The 21,959-nt window shown below is 40.2% G+C and overlaps 1 protein-coding gene across 1 annotated transcript in view; it reads right to left on the bottom strand.

The window, feature by feature from the left end:
- The window catches only part of SCML4 (Scm polycomb group protein like 4), a 1,377,708-nt gene extending 1,377,008 nt beyond the window's left edge, over positions 1 to 700 (bottom strand). The window contains exon 1 of the mRNA XM_044065424.1: positions 158 to 700. The gene's annotated coding sequence lies outside the window, so the exon portion shown is untranslated. The remainder of the gene's footprint in view (positions 1 to 157) is intronic.
- Between the last annotated feature and the right edge of the window lie 21,259 nt (positions 701 to 21,959).

Genomic DNA, 21,959 nt, shown 5'->3' with positions numbered 1-21,959 from the left:
TCTGTGCATCATGGTTTTATTTCGGTCATTAGTATCTGCAGCAGAGTAAGATTTTTGTACAGTGTGCAACATGAAAACTGCGGACTAACTGGGCAAGGAAATGGAGCTCTATGTCCCGCACTGATTTTTTTTCCTCTGTAGGCAGGTGATGACTTACCTTTTTTCGCTCTGCAGACTGTGACAATATCACATTTAGCATCCCCACTGGCGCTCCCTTTTAATATGGAGACAAACGTATCATACAGTAGCGTATAGTCAGTCATAAGTGATATACATCGAGCATTGTCGAGACGAAAATTATAACCATCTGTCTTGTTATGTAACCAGTGCAGAGACTCAGCTATAAGCGATGCCTCTGCCCCAATTAATATAATTCAAGTATTCACAGAGCTGCATTCTTTCTAATAGCCACAACGTCTAGTTTGGAAGGTTATTTTATATACATGAAACTATGTAAGAACAATGCTAACCTTCCAATGGCTTCTATAATAAATACTGTATTGTGGCACGCCGACTTTTTTTTTTTTTTTTACAGTAAATCTGACGAGAAGGAGGTAAAGGATAAGTGAGGAAACCTTGATGGGAGGGAGGGAAAGAGAGGACGTGAACTAAGCATAGCTCGGCAGCCGGAAGTGGTGTTTCCGTAACTAAAGCCGAGCTCTTCCAGCTCATTAACAGACGAAGACTACCGGCGAGTGCCGGGCGGTAGCAAACCCTAAAGCCGCGTCCTTGCATTCCATTCAGCAGCCTAGCCGCCCTTGCTGTTGGTAGTTAATAACAACCAGCAGGCACTCGACGTGCCTAGGCCGCTAGGGATGCCATGGAAACGACTGATTAAAGTGATACCAGCGGCCCTTGAAAAAGAAGTGTACACAACGGTCTGGGTTTTAAGTCTTAATGACCCCCTTTTTATTCTTTTCGTTTTATAATCCAAGAGAATAGCTTGCCTTAATTGTTGTGATGGGAGCAGATAAAAATTTTAGTGCATCTAGTTGAAATAGGCAGCTTATGCTTTTGAGTGCTTTTCATCTTAAAATAAGACGTAACTTGGCTAGTTAGTCTCTCGGCAGTCTGCACCGTCACGTTGCTGATCTAACAAATCTAATTTATGAGTATTTTAGATAATATTCTAGCTCTCACATAGCGTAGGTAGGTATCCAAACACAGATAATCTATATAAAAATCTATGGCTATGTAAGAAACCCGACTGGGTACTTATTAAAATGTTGGTAATTGAATGCATACTATTGTTTTCGGTGAAAACATTCAGTGTTGCTACTTGCTAGGTACAGTTGTTAAATATCCTTAGTAATGTTTAAAAAGTAAAGCTAAAATTAACTGTGTAACTGAGGGAAATGAATGGACCGAAGTTTCAAGTAGTCTTGGACAAGATCTGTCAATGCTTGATCAATTTGAACCTAGTTATAAAGCTAGTAATAATATGCAGTTGGAAGATCAAGTAGTCTCCCAACACCATTTAACACAAATAATCCGCTGGGCAGGTGCTGAAATATACCTTGATCCCCCTTCATTCACCACCCCATGACTGTATTTATGGTAGTTACAGTTCATTATGTCGAAATGGATTGCAGAACCATATTTACTTTGATCAGTTTGGTTGGTGGTTGCTTCATGTTGGACAACAATCATCTTAACTCTATACTTGTATTTTATCATGATCTTCGTAAATCATTCTGTCATGCAAGATGTTCTGAATATTACAGTGAATATAGGCTGTATACCTTAGGCCTTCCCTTCTTTAAAAAGTGCAGTTTTTACACTGCATTTTTTCTATGATGTACTGTAATGGCTTTTTTCATAAAGTGGTCAAAAAGTTTAAATGGTAGTTGTGATATTCCATACGAAATAAATATGCTGTATCGGTGTGCCTTTGTGAAGCAACCACTGTTAACGCCTTAGTAACAGTTAGCATTTCCTTCCTGGGAGCATTCTGATAAATAAAAGGCAGGGCAACTCTTTTAGAAATCCAAGTGCTCAGAATGGTGCTCATCTGAAGTGCTTTTTGCTGCTCTTTGAGCTGTTTGTGAAGCACTTGTGATGTATTGTTAAAATCAGCAGTGGTAATGAGCTCATGTTCCGCAGAAGCTTCTTAAGAAAATAGAGCTCATTGTAGCAGTGCCGCAGAGAAATAATCCATGTTCTGGAAGGGGAACTATTTCAAGTGAATGGAAATTATATGGGGCAGAAACTTCAAATAGGATACAGATTCATATATACTTGGTAAAAATACTACCAGCACACAGTTCAATGTATAATTCAAACATTATCTGAATTTAGCAGGGTCAGCATTGCTTGACTTAAGCGCGGCAAGAATGTACTGCAAAGAAAAGCTTCACTTGGTAACCGTGTTGGTTGGACTCTATACTTATATGGATACAAAAGGACGATGTGCAGAATGGAGGGAGTGAAAATATGTGTAATATGATCAACTTAAACTAACCACAGTAGCAGAAAGTTCAATGTGCTGTTCACAAATACTTAAATAAGTTTATGGAAATTAGTATTTACTAATTAGATCACTGACTTTTCCTGTCCAAGAAGTTTGCAGATGGTGACAGTCAGGCAGCTAATAAGTTAACTGTTCTAGTTCTGCTTGCATTTGATTATTGGGTATAGTAGTAGCTAAACAGTATAGATATATGAAAAAAAAAACTTGTATGCTGTTGACTTGAGCTTCTGGAACTTTTACTGGGAATAATAAATACCTATCCCACATAACTATCTTAGAAAAATATTTAATTTTATGTGGTTTTCTCTATGGTAATGTACTAGCAATTCTAATGACATCAGCATTCTGAAACGGGCTTGAGAATTGTCTGTTGTTGATATTTGAGTTTTTTTGTGTGTGTGTTTGCTAGTGCTATTACAACTGTCATGAATAGTGAACTAGTCTGTATATAGTGTCAGAGGTAAAAACTTAACAAAAATGAATAGTGTTTGAATAGGTTGTGAGTCTGGAAGCTTAGGCCAGTATGTCAAACTGAATGCTAGTGATGTGCAGTAGAAACTAGAGGAAATAGAAAAACACCAGGTTAGTTTGTTGCTTGTCATATAGTATCATAAACGTTTTAAGAAATAGCAAAGCTCATTTTGAAAACATATTTGTCTGTTTCTGTGTTGCAATGGTGATGTTCCAGATCATCAACCAGCAGATCCAGAGCAGGAGGGCCCAGATCAAGATGTTGAAGCAAGTATCCTGAGAAGTGTTCAGCTTTGGTGGTGGTGGTGGGGCACCTTCAACAGGAGTGTCACCTGGTGCGAACTAGGAGCTAATCCCAGGATCATGAAGCAGTTTTGACCTAAGAGGTACACAACTGGCATCATTGTGGTATTATGTGTGGAAGCCCACACCTGCATGTTAGTTAAAAGCTGATAATCACTGAATCTACAGAATATCTGAGTCAGTGGCATATGTATCATAGATTTCAGCCAATGTCCCTCATTGCTTATTGTTGCCTCCCAAAAATATGTATCACAAACAAAGTTAATCTGATTGGAAACAGAAACCCCCAAAAGATGATGTGGCATGCTTATGACTGCAGCCATGGAGAGAGCAAAAATACCTGGTGACTTTGAAGGTTTAATGCTGTGGTAAATCCAAACCAAAAGTGATGCGTAGAAGACAAAAGAAAATATGTATTAAGGTATAAGTTCAAATAAAAATCAAAGGTTATTTTACATGCAAAAAATATAGCACCTGTTGAAATCCAGCAAACAGGCAGAAGTATGCAAACAAACATTCAAGATGGTGTAGAGGCTATAAGAAAAGGGAGTGAGAATCATTGGGCCAGTGTTTTGGCACAGAGGGATGGAGCCCTGACTACTAACCAAGTGACCTGGGTTCATTTAGCAACTTGAGCAATAGAGAAGGTAGACAGGGTGGAATGGGAGTGAGTACTAGCCCATATAGGGGAGGGAATAGTTTTTAGTCTCACTGCAGGAGCACGGCCTTGGAAAGGCTTAGTACTGTACTGCAATGAATAGAGACTCTCAAGTGTGAGCCTGAGCAAAGGATGCATGCACTCCAAAAACTGAAGGCATGTAGAAGCATGTAAGTTTGTTAGTGTGGCAATTTTGTGACTGAACCAGATGTAATGTCTTATAAAAATTACAGCTGATAAACAACCTGGAAAATAAGTGTGAATTATTTAGTAGCCTTAATTAGGTGGATGTGCAAAGGGAGATGAAATTAACATCTATCCCTGTGTAAAGTACTTAGGAAGAGGAGAAGACGTGTTTAGCCCTGCATAAGGTACCGAGACGTCAACTACTCTTTTTTCATTTTTTTTATTTGTTCATAAAGAGAGACAGAAGGTCTTGTCTAGTATCACTCCTAGTCATTTAATTTGTTCAAGTGATGGAAACATCTTTACTGTTGCTTGCTTTACTTGATATGGTGGGGAATTGGTCTTTTGCTTCATAAAAGAATTCCTTTCCTGCAGTGAGGACATAGCTTGATAGTTACTGGGGAGGGGGACATAGGCCAAAATGAATGATGTAAAAGTGAACTGTGATAGATAAGGTGCACAGGATGGGGCTTAACAGTCTGGCTAGGGTAGTAATGGGGATGGAAATTTTGTAGTAGCTATAGCAGGATCGGAGCACTGATGGACCAGTTTGGCATGCTATGGCTAATCGTATGGAAGAAGAAATCTGGAAGGGGAAGCAAAAGAGGTGGAGCAGGCCAGCAAAGGAATACTAGAATGATTGGCAAATGAGGGAGGCAAGAAGCCTCAAGGAAAAGGCAGAGTATAAAGAAGAGATAAAAACAGAAAAGATAGAAGAATAGACTGGAGGGAGAGAAGTGTAGGTGTTGAAAGGAACATGAACTGTCAAAAAGCTATGTTTGGAAAGGCAAATGAGATGAGCTGCAATTATGACACAAAGGGCACGAAACAGTACAAAAGCCAAGCTGTAGAAGTTGGTGATAATTGGAGCAAAAAAAGAAAGAAAAGAGAAAAATGAGGAAGATGAGGTAAAGGGGAAGGAAGACAGCGACAGGAGTGCCAATGTTAGGAATAAAATAAAAGTTTAATAAAGGTAGAGATATTGCCAAACTGCAGGGAGGCCAGAATGATGCTGAAAAGAGCAGCAGAAAAAAGATAAGTCAAACTCCATATATTTACGTACATTGGTACAAATAACTAGGTGAATGTCAAAGGATAAGAAGATCAGTTGTATGGAAACAGAAGAACTGGCAGTAGGGTGAAGAACAGTAGGGAGTGCTGCATCATCCAAGATGCTACCTGTACCTGAGGATAGAAGAAGCAAGAATGAGAAGATGCATGTTTACAATGAATACCTGAGGAAATGGGGTGGAAGCTGGTGTATAGGGATGGTAGGGGACTGACAAGAGATATGGATTGGCCAATAGTTGTATGCAAGGAAGAGGTTACGTATGAGTGACTCAGAAACAGTGAAGCTGGAGGAGGGGCTCTAAAGAGGCATCCAAACAAGGATGCCTTTAATTTAGAAGGTAGAACAAGTAGGTAAGTGGTTAATGTCAGATATTAAGTAGAAAAGGTGAAGATTTAGAGGTATGGCAAGGAAGGCAGTTACAAGGAGAAGTGGAAAGAGGGGAAAGTTGAGAATAATACTTTGGACTCCATGTAGGTTAGGAAAAAAGACATTGAACTGAAGACAGTACAATATGAAGATGGAGCAGATACAGTTACAATAACTTGAAACATGGGCAGATGCCCACACATATCTAAATGTAATAATTGCATGGGCATCAATTATTACAAAAATCTGGTATGTCAGAGGTGAAGGGAACTGAACACTGAGTGGATATGGAGGATTTTATATAATAAAGAAGATTTCAAAGGGGAACGAGTGTTAAGATTTGAACATATGTATTGGCACAATACACTGCCAAACATATGCAAAAGTAACTGACGAAAGCAGGCTTCCTTGAAGAATTAAAGGATGATACAGAAAGAAAGTTGCCATACTAATGCTAGATATGAAGCTTCCAAGCACCAAGTAGGCAGTACATATCTCTTCTACCAGAAGGAACCTAGAAACAGCCAAAGCGTTAAAGGAGGCTAGATACTGGCACAGAGTAAGGGAACTTCCTAAGAAGATAAAAGTCCTGAATGAGACCATAACAAAAAGAGATGAAGAAGACCATTATGAGAAATGGGAAACCACTGGCCAAATACAACCACAGTTAAAAAGATTTACACTGCATGGGAATGTAAACATCAATACCAAATTAGAGGTCTGTTATTATAGGGGTATGGAGTTCAGGGACCTACTCAGATACTAAATGTCAGGAAAAAGGTTAAAAAAGACAGGATAAATTGAAAGCACATAAATTAGTACTGAGGAGTATGCACGAATGCTTCGGGAAGAAAGAAGCAATAGAAGAGCACCAATTTACATAAACAAAGAGGTCAAGACAGTGAAATGGAATAAAAAATAAATATGGAGAGCTCTGATTTGGCTAAATAAAGAGGTCAATAGATTGGTAAGAAAATAAGCATTCAAGAAAGAGATGGGAGACGAGATTGGACAAGGAATGAATGCAAAGAAGCAAAGCAGTCATCAAAAACAGTAGGGAAGGCTAAGATAAACAGAGACAGAGAGAGAGATAGACAGAGGGAGGAATAATCTACAATAAAAGGTGAGAGAAAGTGCTTTAAATACAAAGCAGAAAAATAAGATAAGCTCAGCAGGAGCTGAAAGTAATCGAGCAAGAAAGTTAAGGTATGAAAAAAGCAGAAGGATGATGGGGAAAGTGCTTTAAATTTCTTAGCAGAAAGAAGAAGAAAAGCAAAGTATGAGCTGGCAGTAATAGAGAAGGGGATGTTAAAGTATGAAAAAGAAGAAAACCAGTCATAATTACTAGACAAGTTATGTGTCTTAGGATTTAAGTTAGTTAAGGGGAAAAGATGAATGAATAAGAGGGGACATAAAGTTGGACAAGAATAGGTGAATAAGTATGATTTTGAAAAAGAAAATTGAAGAAGATTTAGGGAATCTGAAAGGGACAAGTCTCAGGGACTAGATGGAATACCAGTACAGGTTTTGAAGGCAGTAACACTAAAAGTAGGACAATGACTAGCTGACTTTGTAAACTACAGTGGAAGTGGCTAAGATCCTTGGACTAAAGAATGATTATTGCCTCCACAGAGAGTAGAAACAAGAAAAGATTCAGAACATTACAAGACAGCCAAACATCCATTCATGGTAAAACAATGTAAAATACTGAATGGCCAGCTTTTTCTGTAATAGTGACCTAGTATCTGAGCATATACATGATTTCATAGCCACAAGAGTATGCAAAACTAGTGTGATGTAGTTCTCTGGGATCAGGCTAATTTTTTTCTCATTGTGTGAATGTTTACTTCAAATGAGAGTTATCTCTGTGTGACTATTAGATAAGTGAAATGACATTTCATAAAATGTGGTTGCTGTAACAACTGTAAAGGTTAGTCACTTTAGGATTAAAATTAGGGTCTAGGTTGGCTTAGGAGTGAGAATTTCCTTTTGGTTACCACTAGAGCTAAGGTTACATTTAGATTTGAGGATTTAGTATGTGAAAACTGTGCATAGTTACGCATACTGATTTGGTATTTGTATAGTCAGTGAGGTTTTGTTTAAACAAGGAGACTTTCCATTTCTTTCTTTCTTTCTTTTGCATCTCTTATTTTCTTAGTTACGTTGTCTGAGTCTGTTTTCAAACACATATCCTAAATCCCAATTTTATGACCAGATAGTTTTCAAAAGCAGATGAAGATGCAGGAAACTTGGAGTATGTGGTCTTCCTAGACTTTAACAAGGCATTCAACTTAGTGCCATATGAAAGGCTGCTTTAGAAGCTAAAGGCAGTTATAGCAGGGCAGGGGCAAGAGAAATAAGATGGACAAAAATTAGCTGAAGAATAGGATTCTGTAAGTGGTAGTTAGGAATGGTTATGTCTAAAAACGGGGGGGGGGGACAAGTGTCAGAACAGAAAAAAGATTAGTTCTGTTTTCAAAGACTATCAAAACAGAGAAAGTATTCAGGTATAGTGGCGCAAGACTAAAGGTGATACAGTAAAGAAAAGTGCAAGACTACATACTTTAGTTGCAATAGCCAGTTTGCAGATTCCAAGCTATACAAGATAGTACTGGGAAATGGAGGATTAGAAAAGGATCTGAAAACATGACTGCAACATATATGAACTATCAAGAGCCATGTGAAAGGGTGGTGACCTGGGCCATCAGAATGATGGGATGTACTGCTTGATGAAGTGATTCTAGGAAATCAAGAGTCGTTTTAAAACACTGTATGGTTTAGGATTCTCTTTAGGGAGAATGAGGCAAACCACCTGAAAAAGGTAAAGAAGAAAAAGAAAAAACAATTACTAAGTTGGTCATGTACAAGGCAAGGTTGTCTTATGAGGAAAAGCTTGCAAAGTAAGGAATATGTATGCTACAAGAAAGGAGAGAGAAGAGGGGCAAGGTCTGAGCATTTTAGAGCCTTTTCCAGCCTTGTGATCCAGTGATGACCTAAAAAAATTTTGCATAAGGAAAAAAAATTTACTTTTTTATTTCAAAGAAAAATAAGTTTTATCTAATGCTTAATGGCAATAGACACCAGTCTGCAATAAATTGAGAAGATAAATGCTTGTAATAATACATATCTATGAGTAGTATATGCCTTCCTACCCCTATCTCAAAATAAAAATCAAAGCCACAAATAAACTAAAAACAGCCAGGAAAGAAAGACGAGATCCACGAAATCAAAATTTCTCAAAATAGGTATTCACTTTCTGTGTATTCCAGTCTGGTGTTAAATTGGGAAGAAACTTAAGGCACAAATGCCCACAGTCTTATATTTTGGGCTGCTGCTGCTGTTGTGTACGTGCAACATGCTTTTCACCCCCTAACCCCAAAAGAGAATTTCCTTGTATGTACCCTTCTGATGTCCAACTGGGATACAATAAAAAAAATATATAACATATTTCCTGTCAGACATATATAAACAGCATACTTATTTAGTTTCCCAAACAATATTGCCACCTGTATATGCATCAGATGTTTGATTGTGAAGAGAATAAAAAACAAAATAATGATTACAATAATGTTTCTAACTTGTTACTTCTAGACAGTACACTACTCCTATACAAGCTATAGTGACCTCCTCCCTCCCGCCAGTGCAACCATTTGAAGTTTGTGAGGACATTTAAAGAAATAATGACCACACTGTTCCTAGCCCAACAAAAGATATAGTGATTTCTGAGGTGTGGGAAGAATGTTAAAGAAAAAGTGATACCATCCCCAGCCCCTTTCGACACAACTATGGCGACCTTCTGTGTATACCTATGAACAGGGCTGATTTAGACCAGGTGGGGTTCAGAACAGGTGTGACATTTAATCCTGTGTCAAATGTACTCATACATCTGTTTTGTGGGGGGGACACCAGTCTCCAGAAGCTCTAAAGGTCTGAGTATTCTGTGATGCATTTTATCCCTAATATTACTGTTAAACTGAGTAAGTGACAAGAGTGTAAGTTAGATTTCTCAAGACAACCCTCACCAAGCAGTTATGTCCACGTCTGTGTATGATTCAGACATCTGATTGTGATAAAAGAGGATAGACATAATATATTTCACCTTTGTTCCAAGCAAACCATTGCCAGACAAAATATTACACATTGCTTTATGTAAATCACATTTTCCTGTACATTCAGAATAATAAACAAACAATATAGGGATAGTCATTTTCTACCACAGATAACCCCAACAGTTATACCTACTCTGTGCATATCAGGTGTCTAGGTAAATAGTCCATCTTACTTTTCACAAATGCCCACTAGTCCTCTAAAGCCAGATAGTGATTGTTTAATCTGAGCAAATGACAAGAGGATCAGTTACTTTTATCCAGGTAACCCACCCCCCTACCCAGCAGTTATAGCCACTACATCTGATGATTAAATAATATTATTTCACCTCCGCGCAAGCAGTTTGTTACACATTAAAGTATTTCACACATCAGAAAGCCAGGAAATTTTACCAAAAATATCTGGTTGATCACGGACAATATAATTGTAAAAATAATAAAATAACACTTATCTCACTGCATCTACATGTGGTCCATTCCTCTCATCTCAACTGTCCAGAATTCTGAATGCCCTTTATTTTGTCTCATAGTTTTACCTCTGTGCCTCTTAAATTTTTTTTTTCCTGGTAAATTGTTTAAAATTACAGTCAGCCTGTAAAGTCAGGAATAAGATATTCATAGTTCTTATTGTTCAAAGCATACATGCAGTCAAGCACACCTGGGAAGCTTTGCACATGCATTTGAACATTGCAAGGTCTGTGACACTCAAGTCTAATGTGACATGAATTGAGTGGAACGTCTCCCTCTGCAGTGCCTGACACATTTTAAACAAGTTTTGTTCTAAAAGGGCATCTTATTTATTTTTCAGAGTAAAGGAACAATGTCTTTCATTGCTCTACAAAATAATTAAATACATATGGAAAAAGTACCTCTACACTATGGCATCCTAGGTGACTGCTTAGTTTGCCTATGTATAAGGCTGTCCCAGAGTCCATTCACAAAATAAACGTGAAATGTAGGATGCAGCAGTCTTAAGTACAACTTTTTTAAAAATGGCATTGTCTCATAGACAACAGATACTGAGATAGTTTGTGCAAAATAATATTATTTAAAAATCATTTATTTCCAACATTGTAAATTTTACCATGTTGCAATGACAATGATACAACTTGATCCTTAAGTCAAAAAGTTTCAATTTGAACCAGTAAACCAGTCCATGATCTTGCTGTTGACTAGTTAAGGGCAGTCTAGTTCAATTCACTAATTGTTTTCACATATGTATGTGACAGTCTTGGCTTTCCTCCTTTTCTAGCAAACCTAGTACTCACAAAGTTTTTTTGCGTTGCTGTATCTTCTTGTTCAGAACTTGTATAGCTAGTGAGTGCGATAAAATGAAAGTGGAGTTTAAAATAGGGTAGAAACAAAAGAAAAAGAGATATGGTTAAGAAGTAATGAAAATTATTTAGAAAGGCTAAGAAAGGTTAGTGGGTCACAGAATAAGGGGAATCTCACAGAACAAGAAGAAGCGCAACTGCACCATGCTAATGAGAAAATAAAGGAGTGTCTAGATCATATGTATGAGTTCAGAAAGATTGCTGTTGTGCAACTGTTTTTTGATAACAACTCCAGACCACAAAAATGATTTGCGCAACAACTCAGGAACAGAAAGTAGAAAGGGTTGTTGCCAGACTTAGGGAGTCTATAACAAGAAAAATAACCAGAGATCCTGTAGCGGTATTAGAGATACTTTGTAAATGTTATGAAAATTCGTATAAAACAGAGAATGTGGAAATCAAGAAATAGCACAAATGGAAACATTTATTGAAGACTTAATTATGCCAAGGTTAGAGGTAGATGAGGATCAACAATTAACAGTTAAGACAGGAGGAGATGAGATAAAAATGGTGATGTATAATCAATCTGCAGGAACTTCTCCAGGAATAGAAGGCATTCCTGTGGAAGTTTGGAAGCTAGGAAGGAAGAGTGATGAAGACCTGGAAGGTGTTGTTTTAAAGTAATTTAAAAGGAGGGGAAGCACCAAGATCAAGAAAGAAAGCTGTGGTGGCTGTAATACCCAAAGACAGTAAGGACCTATAAGACCTAGCTTCATAATAGGCCCATTTCAATTTTAAACTATGATCATAGGATCATAGGAGGTTACTAGGCTAATGACCCTAGGGCCCTTATAAGCCTAGCCAAGTTTCACCTTTATTTCCACGATCAGTACCTATAACCCCTATCCAAGAGGGAGGTAGGTGGAACCCCTGGCGTGAATTTATGTCACCCAACCAATCGTCCAGATTACATTTGAAGAGAGCCAATGAGGTGCTCTGCTTGACATGAAGCAGGAATCTGTTCCAAACTTGTGGTAACCTCTGGGAGACAAATCTGTCCCTCCAGCAGATTCTATTAGTCACATACCAGGGTTAAGGCCATTAGAGTGAGTAACCCATGTACCATTTGACTTACGGATATTCAGTATTTCCAACAAAGTAGGATCAAAGATTGCCTTATATGTAAGGCAGAGATCACCTCTGAGTAGTCTGCATGAAACAGAATAAAGTGACAGTGATTTCAGACGATCCTCATAGGACAGATGCTGAAGACCTTGAATTTTTTTTTTTTTGTGAGGAACCTTTGTCGTCTCTCCAATTGCTGCAGTTTCTTGGAAAGGTACATATCAAAAGGGGCATTGTACTCGGTTATTGGCCTGATGAGGGAGGAGTACAGAACTTCTTTGAGACAGTCACCAAGGCCCTTGATTAGGGGAAATCTGTGCATACACCCTACCTGGACTTAGCCAAGGCCTTTGACACTATCTCCCACTCAGGCATAAGTAACAAACTCACCCAGCTAGGTATCAATCCATATATTATTAGATGGGCCGCTAACTGGCTCACTTATAGAACCCATATAGTCAAAATAGGGGAATCCAAACAGCAGACCTGTAACCAGTAGTGTTCCGCAGGGATCAGTCCTGGGACCTTTACTGTGTGGAATCTTTTTCTCAGCCTGGAACCTCTATTGTTTGGAATCTATTTCTCAGAAGTTTAACCTAAAACTAAAGGTCTGTGGCTGACAAAGTTTGCTGATGACTGCAAATTGTGAGCAGTCATAGAATCTCTAAGTGGTGTAAACATCCTACAAGGGGGTCTTACACAAACAAATGACTGGTGTCAAATTAAAAAAAAAATTATTATCATCATTATAGGGACAATGGGTAAGTGAGATAAGCTGATCCTTCCACTAGAACAAGGTGGCTTAGGGTTATTTGATTTGAAGGGATATTTTAGAGCTACACATTTAACGTTCATATGTATAACACAAGCAGAAATCCTAAGTGAAAGACCTGCTGTGGTAGAGTCTTTAATTGAATCTAGAAAAGAAGCTCCTGTTAAGGGATAATTGGTAGGGCTTATACAATATTGCACAATAACAATAGAAAACAATCAGTGGAGGTTAGGAAAGATTGGGGAAAGGGATTGGCTAAGCAATTCACAAGGAAACAATGGGAGGACTTATGTATGGTTCCCAAATATGCAACAGAGTCTAGAAGATCTTTTTTACTTGAAAGTGTTTGCATAGGTATCTTTAAACCCCAGGAAGACTCCAAAGAAGTTTTCCTCAGGTAGATGGCAAATACTGAAGGTGTGAAGGGGAAGAAAAGTTAACTAGGAACATATTTTCAGAGTGTTATGAGTTGGGAGACTTTTAAAATTCCCTACAGAGTATAGTCAGAAATATTTGGTGAGCAAATTATTATTATTATTATTATTATTATTATTATTATTATTATTATTATTATTATTATTATTATTATTATTATATATTTTTGAGGTGGGATGCATGAACTGAATTGCCTAGACATATTAAGTTATTGTTAAGTTTAATTCTGGTTGCTGCCCAACAAGCAATTACTAGCAAATGGAAATCAAAGTCTAAACCAACTGTATTTGAAGTACTGAATATTGTAATTGAGATAAAATAAATGGAAGTTAGATCTTTATAAAAAAAATAGGAGCAAATTACATGGAAGAAAGGGGAAATTTTAACAACAATACATGCAGAATAATATTTTGGAGGAGGAGTGAGGATTTAGGGAAGGCAGGAAATTATCAGTTTATATAATGTTGGATTGATGGAACCTGTGTTCTGAGAGACTGCCTTACAGATTATCTGCAAATATACAGAGCTGAGTATATATTTTTTGGTTATAGATTTTGTTAATTGTTGCTTAGATCTCTGTTGAAACTGTTGTCTCACTCTTCTGAGAGACTGATCGGCAAATATACAGAGCTGAGAATATTTTTTTTGGTTTTAAAGTTTGTACTGTTAGTTGTTGCTTAGGTCTCTGTTGAAACTGTTTTGTCCCACCCACCCTCCGTAATTTTTGGTTTGTAGTTTAAATTTGGTGGCTTTTGCAGTTGCCTGCCCCACTGTAGATTTGATCTGGGACACTCCCCCAGTCCCATCTCTTTACCACATTCTACCTAATAAACTCTTTCTACACCTGCTTTTAGTCCTTTTTTAATTTAATTGCATTTTTAAACTGTGTTTGGTCTAATATTGCTGCATACTCAAGTGTGCTAGCTTGCACTGCATGTGAATTGTTTTTACTACTGTTTTTGCTACTTTTCTGTAAAAAAAAAACTGTAAGCCTGTTTCTTACCTTTCCTGTAACTAGTGTTCCAGATACAGATTTGCTGTATCCAGGACTGTATGTAAGCTTCTGAGCCCCCCCCCCCAAGCCTTTCTGTGGTGGAGAGAAGCCTTCTAGCTTATGTAGTTATTGGCCGTTTGGGCAATCTTCCATCTCTCTCAACTTTCTGATTTGAAAGCCTGCATTTGCACTTGTTTCTGTCCTGTAACTCGTCTAGTGCAGATACAGATTCTTAGTTTTAGCACTTAAATTTGCTTGTTCATGCTCAGCACTTGTTCACAACTTGTAAGCACTAAATAAGCTACTAATTACTGTAGCACTCAATCTTCCTCATTACCTAGAGGAAAACAGTTTTTGTACTTACGTTTCTCACTTGCTTAGAGAAAAACAGCTCTTGTACTCACTTTCCTCACTTATCTAGAGGAAAATAGTTTTTTTTATTCAGGCATGGCCAAGGGTCAGCTCCCAGTGTTCTCTCCTGTCTATCTGATAAATCTGGGCATCTTGAGGCAATGTAGAAATTGCTTCATGTACACAGACAACCCTCTCCTCCTACCACTGAACACTACAACCTGTGAGAGATGCACTTATCTAGCCAAACTGGAGGTAAAGCTCTCTCCAACCAAGATTGAACTTGACAGTCATGAGGAGAAGGTAAACATTTGCACCACACCACACTCATCACATAGTCTCACTAAATCTACACCACCAAAATCCAGGCACATTAACACAAAAACATTCACAGAGGCTCTCAATAATAATCTGTCTAAGCAACAGAGACCTCTAAAGCAGAAATGCAAGCAACCTCCATTCCCCAAAACAACCCAAATGACACATAGCCCACAGACTCAGTGTGCCACTCAACCACAGCCAATAAGGCAAAACAACGTACCCGGCACACTAGTCATAGGTGACTCTCTGATGTCCCACTCACCAGGCTAAACAAGGAGAAGGTTACTGTCAGCTGCCTGTCAGGTGCCAGGATCCGCCACATAACCAACGCACTTAGGTCACTCCACAACAAGTACAAATATGACTCTGTCATTGTCCATGTTGGTGTAAATGACCTGAGACGTACATCCCTGGACTACATGAAAAGAGACATGGAAGAGCTCTCCGATCTTGTAGCCCAGATAGGTATGAGCCTAGCCCTGAGTAGCATTCTGCCATCGCCCAGAATGATACCGCAGTACAAGAACAAAATGATTGACTTCAACAATTGGCTAAGCTTCTGGTGTCATTCTAAGGGGATCCATTATCTGTCTGCTTGGGATGACATGGTCGACAGACCACAATGCTTTGCCACAGATGGCCTGCACCTGTTGCCCCTGGGATTCCGGATACTGGCAAAGGCTCTTGCTGCCTCTATAGCGCCTTTTTTAGGCAGGGTTCAAATAACAAATTCACCACCATAACAGGAACAGGCAAGCAAAAACTGAGGGTAATGCTACTCAATGCTAGAAGTCTAAATCTCAAAATGCACTCACTCGAGGCACTCCTTAATATGGAGAACATTGATATCTGTGCAGTGACTGAGACCTGGTTCAAGGCTCCAGAGAGCACACCTGCACTACCAGGCTATAACTCATGCCACACTTTTCAGCCATGTAACCTGGACCGAAACACCAAAGGCGAAGGTGTGTCCATATTCATTAAGGATATTCACATCTCCAGGCTAGTTGCTCAGCATAATGCATCCGAGGTTATCCAAGTGCAACTAACTCTGGGCAAAACTGCAATCCAAATTGTAGCTTGCTACAGATCCCCCACCATGCCCCAGGATTCCCACTCCTCTTTTCTTGATGTACTGGAAAATATTAGGGTTCAACCGAACACCCTAATAATGGATGACTTCAACTACCCCACCATTAACTGGGAAAACTACTTGTGTACCAACTCCTTAGCTCAATGCTTTCAGGAATTCGTAAACTCCAATGCCCTAAATCAACTTATCCACACCCCTCACCAGGGGCAACAATATCCTAAACCTAGTCATTACCAACATGAGTGACCGGTGTTTCACACCTGAAGTCAACTCCTCGTTGGTCCGATCCGACCATAAGCTTATCACCCTTGATATCCACATCCCGCTCCCACCCCCCATTAAGGAAACCACAGTAAAACATTTCTCAAAAGCCAACTTCATGCTTCTTAAGACAGAAGTGGTGAACTTCATGACACCCATGCAGATGGACAATACAGTTACAACTGCTGAATCCTACACAAATGCAGTCTATAAGCACTTAAACGAGTGCATGGATCGTGCTATCCCAAACAGAACCAAGATGCTATCCTCCAAAAAAAGGAAGCCAATCTGGTGGTTCCCTGCCATAAACAAACTGTACAACAGAAGGAAGAAACTGTTGCAAAAGAGAGTAAAATCCCATGAGTGGAGGAGCTCCCTGGTCAGCCTCAGTAAGAAGCTGAGATCCCTTATAAGATCCTCCAAAGCTAGCTACAAAAACAAAATCACCACTAAATCCAAGGACAACCACAAAGCATTCTATAGCTATGTCAAGAATCTAGATGGCAACACCCAGATCTGCTCTGAGTTACAGCACAAAGGCATGAAAATTACAGAACCAACTGATATTGCCAACATCCTGGCAGATCGGTTCAGTGCTAACTTTACCCACCTCTCACCCCCTAAAGGGCCCATATCTATACAGGAAGAATGCAGAGTCCCTGTAATCACAACTATGCAGGTAAAAGCTGCACTCTCTAAAGCCAAAAACACAGAATGCATGGGACCGGACAACATCCCAGGCTGCGTTTTACATGAACTTCAGAATAAACTGGCTCCCCACTTAAGCACCATGTTCAATAATAGCCTCACATCAGGCTTTGTGCCCACTGAATGGCACACAGCAACAGTTATCCCACTCCACAAAGGGGGAGCCACCACTGATCCCGGGAACTATCGACCTATTAGCCTGATGAGCCTGGTCTGCAAGGCCATGGAACGTATCATCATGGAACTCATAAACAAAGAAATTGGTAACCTCCAAACTCTGGATCCCACCCAGTTCTGGTTTGTAAAAGGCAGATCAGGCCTCCTGAACCTGATCGACTTCTTTGAGGCAGTCACCAAAGCCGTGGATGAGGGTAAGGTGGTTCACACAGCCTATCTTGACCTCGCCAAGGCTTTCAACATGATCCCCCATTCTGGAATGATAGCTAAACTCACTAAACTAGGTATAAATCCCTACGTCACAAGATGGGTTGCCAACTGGCTCACTGACAGAACCCACACTGTGAAAGTTGCAGACTCCAAATCTGACCTCAAAGCAGTGACAAGTGGAGTACCACAGGGTTCTTTCCTGGGACCTCTCCTGTTTGGTATCTACTTCTCTGAAGTACAGGCTAACACAGAAGGCCTCTGGCTAACGAAGTTCACAGATGACTGCAAACTAGGAGCCATAGTCAAGTCCCCAAATGATGTGGACATCCTACAGAAGGGCTTCACTGAGACAGATGCCTGGTGTCAGAGCCATGGCCTCAAGCTCAATACCAAAAAGTGCAGTGTCATCCTCTTTGGTAAAAACTCTGTACCCATGAACTACCACATAGGCAGCAATCTACTTAACACCGAATGCATGATAAGAGACCTTGGGACCGAGATGGACAGTAGTCTCTCCTTTGATAGTCACATCGCCACAGTAGTCAGGAAGTCCTTCTACGTGGCACACCTCATCATAAAAGGGTTCTCATCCAGGAAAAAAGAGGTCATTGTTCCCCTCTACTCATCACTCATTAGACCCATTATAGAGTACAATGCCCCTTTTGGAGTGTACCTCACAAGACATCTGCAGCAGCTGGAAAGGCCACAGAAGTACCGCACAAAGAGGATTACTGGCCTCAAACAAATGCCCTACACTGACCGCCTCAAAAACCTCCAGCCTTACTTCGTAGCATATCGCCTACTCCGAGGTGATCTCTGCCTAACATATAAAGCTATGTTAAACCCAGAGCTGTTGGACATGCTACACCTAAAGAAATCCCAATCCCGCCGAGCTACACGCTCTAGGGACCTAAACCTTGTCACCACAATAAACAGGACATGCTGGAGGGATAGATTCTTGTCCCAGAGACTTCCTATACTCTGGAAGAAGCTACCCATCTATGTCAAGCAAAGTTCTTCATTAGCACTCTTCAAGAAAAATCTTGATGAGTGGATGGGAAATAGGAAATACACCCCGGGGATCACATCTGGGTCTCTGCTGGACAGTGGCACAGGAAAATAACTTTCTTGGGTGGAGTAAGCTATGTTACCTTGCTGGCTAGGCTTATGTAGGCCCTTGGGCTGATAGCCTAGTACCTACCTATGAACCTAGGATAATTATACAAAATAATATATGTGACGTATAATGTCTGCAATGGGGAATATGTTATTATGATTTGTTTTTTTTTTTTAAATGTATGTTTGCCTATATCTTAAGTGATAATTCAATAAAGGTGTTAAAAAGGATTCATTTAGTTTACGCACTCTTCAATAAGTAAGTCTGCTTTAACCAAATATATAACTTGTTTTGAAGCATTTCCTGGATTAAGTCATTGGCATGTGTCATTATTCCTTGCATGCTTTCAAGCTTTCCTCACTTATAACTGCTAGTTCATTCTGAAACAGGGAAGAGCAAAACTATGTGAAGAACACTATTAATCATATTTTACTTTTTGTGCTCTTGATGTTTTAGGTAATATACTGTTTAGAATTATGTTGTACAGTAACCAAGTAGATGTTATTGAGAGTGGAACTTGTATGGTGTGGTCATCTGGTGTTACTGTGTGAGTGATCTTAATAGATGTTATGTTTGTATTTGTCTTGGGAAAACATACAGTACAGAGAGTTAGCTTATAAGCTGAAGTTTTGAATGGTTTGCAATGTTTTTGAATAAACAGAATAATACTTTTGAAAGATTGAGAAATGCTTTTGTTATCCATTTAAAATGAGAACAACATTTTTTTAAACCTCGCTGTCTGTATATTCATTTATTAATACTTCTTGAGCAACATTTGACTTATGTTTCAACATCATTGCTCTTTACCTTGTTATAATTACCTTTTTCTTTTCCTTTTGTAGTAGTGCAGCAAACAGTGTTTTTGTGCTTGGTTTAACTTTGTCAGTGTGAGATATGGGAGCTACATGGTTCACAGGTGACCCAGGAGTTACACAGTATTAAAATCTAAGGTTCAACAGTGAATGTTATATTGTCCCATCTCACCTCCTTCTTGCTGGTTGGGTTCAGAGCCGATCCTCGGCTCCGACTCGGCTGTATACTATAGCTCGAGAGCTTCTTACTGGCTCGAAGCTAGCCCCTATCTCAACATGCCTATCAGTAGTTACCCAGATCTCGTTTGCCACTTGGAGCGTCGAGATTTCTTCTACTGGCTCAGGCTAAGTATTTTCTTCTTCTTTGTGTTTTTGACAAAGATGTTTGAATTTAGATAGCTAATTTCTATTAGTATAGTCTTTAGAGTGTGTTCACCTTAGGCTAGCACCTTTGTGACCTTTCCGCTGCTGCCTTTTTGTTGTTGTGGCCGTCATACTTTTCCCTCAGGCTTAACCTTTTCCTTGAACCTGTTTGACTTAGAGGGTTCCCCGTTCCTTTTCTCTTAGCCCCATCTTCGTTTAAGGGCTTTTTTTCCTTTCTTTTTCCCTTTCTCCTTCCTTATAGGAGCAGCCGTTTAAGTTAGAGGTTCTTCTGGATTGGGGGAGTCACCGTTTAACTTAGAGGCTCTTCCCCTTCCCTCCTTTCTCTTTCCTCTTCAAAAAAAAAATTTAAAGTTTAGAGTTTAAAGTTCCTTTAGCTACTCTTGTTACTGTTGTTTGTGTTTTTTCTTTGGTAATATTGTGATTACCTCCTTGTATGTCTAAGGAACCTAAGGAGTCAAAACCTTCGGGTTTTAAGAAGTGTGACTCATGCTGCCAGAAGATGTCCCTGACGGACGGGCACACAAGCTCTGTCTATTGCTTAGGCGCTGTACACCTGCAGGACTCGTGTTCTATATGTCATGCTTTTAGTTCTTGGGTCCTGTAGAAGAGAAAAATAAGTTGATTTTACAAGTCTTACTTAAGAGCCCTTTTGATGTTGCTGTTGGGGATTCTCAGCCAGCAAAAAAACAGGATAAGTCCCCTAAGCCATTATCTTCGTTGGCTCCTATGTCCGAGCCATAAAGATCTAAGGATAAACCTGAGAGTTTGTCAGATCCGAGTGTTGGTTCCGACAAACTTCTTTCTCCAGCGGCTCCATCAGTGGTTTCAGAGCCAGTCAGGACTGTCAAGAGAACCAGGTCTCCCTCTCTTGAGCCAGTGAGGTCTGTTCCACAGTCCCCACTGTTGCAGTCTGTGGCAGGCAGTCATCGGTCTTCCTCTCATTCCTCTCAATCATCCAGGCTTTCGGATCATGATGTGGAGAGGCTTCTCAAGACACAGGCATTAGCTAAATAATTATCGAGCCCAGTCCACAAGGATTTGGCACTGACACCTCAACCCACACCATTATCGATTCCTCCTCCGACTCCTTTGAGTTCGGAGCCGGAGTGCATGCAAGTCATTGTGGTGGAACCTCCGGCTCTGATGACCACTGGTCTATCGGTTCCGACTACCGCTCCGATCTCTTTGTTATCTCGGTCTGTCGAAGGATTTGGGGGCAAATGCTCTCTCATTGGCTCTGGGGGGGAGTGGCATCAGACCGTTGTCCGACCTCGCTCTCCCTCTCAGGCCTTCGGTGCAGGTGAGCGTGGCTCCTACATCAGCCTTGGAGCCATCGCCCTTGGTTAGGAGGAGCTCTCCGGACTGTTTGGAGCCAGGGACTCTTTCAGGCTGGGACCACAGTGTTTTCGAGGTGATGAGGAGTGTGCTGTCCCCTGAGACCACTCCACCCTTGTCTCCATTGGCTCCTACTATTTTGGTGCCTGAGTTTGCCTCCGATCCCCCTCTCCCCCAAGCGTAGGGAATCCATGCTCCAGGATGCTCCATTGGGCGACCCCACCTCTTCTGAAACCTCCCCTGAGCATCTGTCAGAGGAGGTCCCTCGGAGGAGAAAATGCAAGAGGAAGCATTTGGACTTCCCTGAGTCCCTCACTTCAGACACAGACTTGGAGGACTCAGAAGGGTCCCCACGGTCCCCCTCTGAGGATGTCTCTTTTTCAGACATCCTGGAAATCCTTTGACAGAGGGGTGGCTGGAAATCCCTTGCCCCTTCTGAGGATGAGTCTGTGTACCTGGATGCATTTGGTTCCAAACCCTCCACCTCTTGGGTGTCCCCTCCTTTCAACCCTCTACTGGCTTTGGTGAGTCGAAAGGTCTGGAGCTCCCCAGAGACTATGGAACCAGTTCCAAGGAGGCCCAATAAATTAATAATTGCTCCAGCGGATAGGTCCTTTCTATCACTCAAACAATCATGGAAGATACCTGGGTACTGTCGATAATATCCAGGGGTTACAAAATTCCCTTCTCCCAACCACCCCCTCCAACAAATCAACATGCAATCCCAGACGTTCCACCCGGTCCTCGGGATCAAGCAAACCTAGAAGATCAAAGGTTGCTAGAAAAAAGAGCCATCCAAGAAGTCCCGCAGACCAAATTGAATCCGGCACTTACTCAAGGTTCTTTTTAGTTCTGAAAAAGACAGGGGACTGGAGACTCATATTGGATCTCAGCAAACTCAACAAATCAGTCAAAAAAAACAAAGTTCGGGATGGTAACATTGCAGTCCATTCTTCCC

Source organism: Protopterus annectens, chromosome 1.part0 (genome assembly GCF_019279795.1).
Source record: "Protopterus annectens isolate FY-2018-M chromosome 1.part0, PAN1.0, whole genome shotgun sequence".
NCBI lineage: Eukaryota > Metazoa > Chordata > Ceratodontiformes > Protopteridae > Protopterus > Protopterus annectens.
This window is presented reverse-complemented; position numbering and strand designations above follow the sequence as displayed.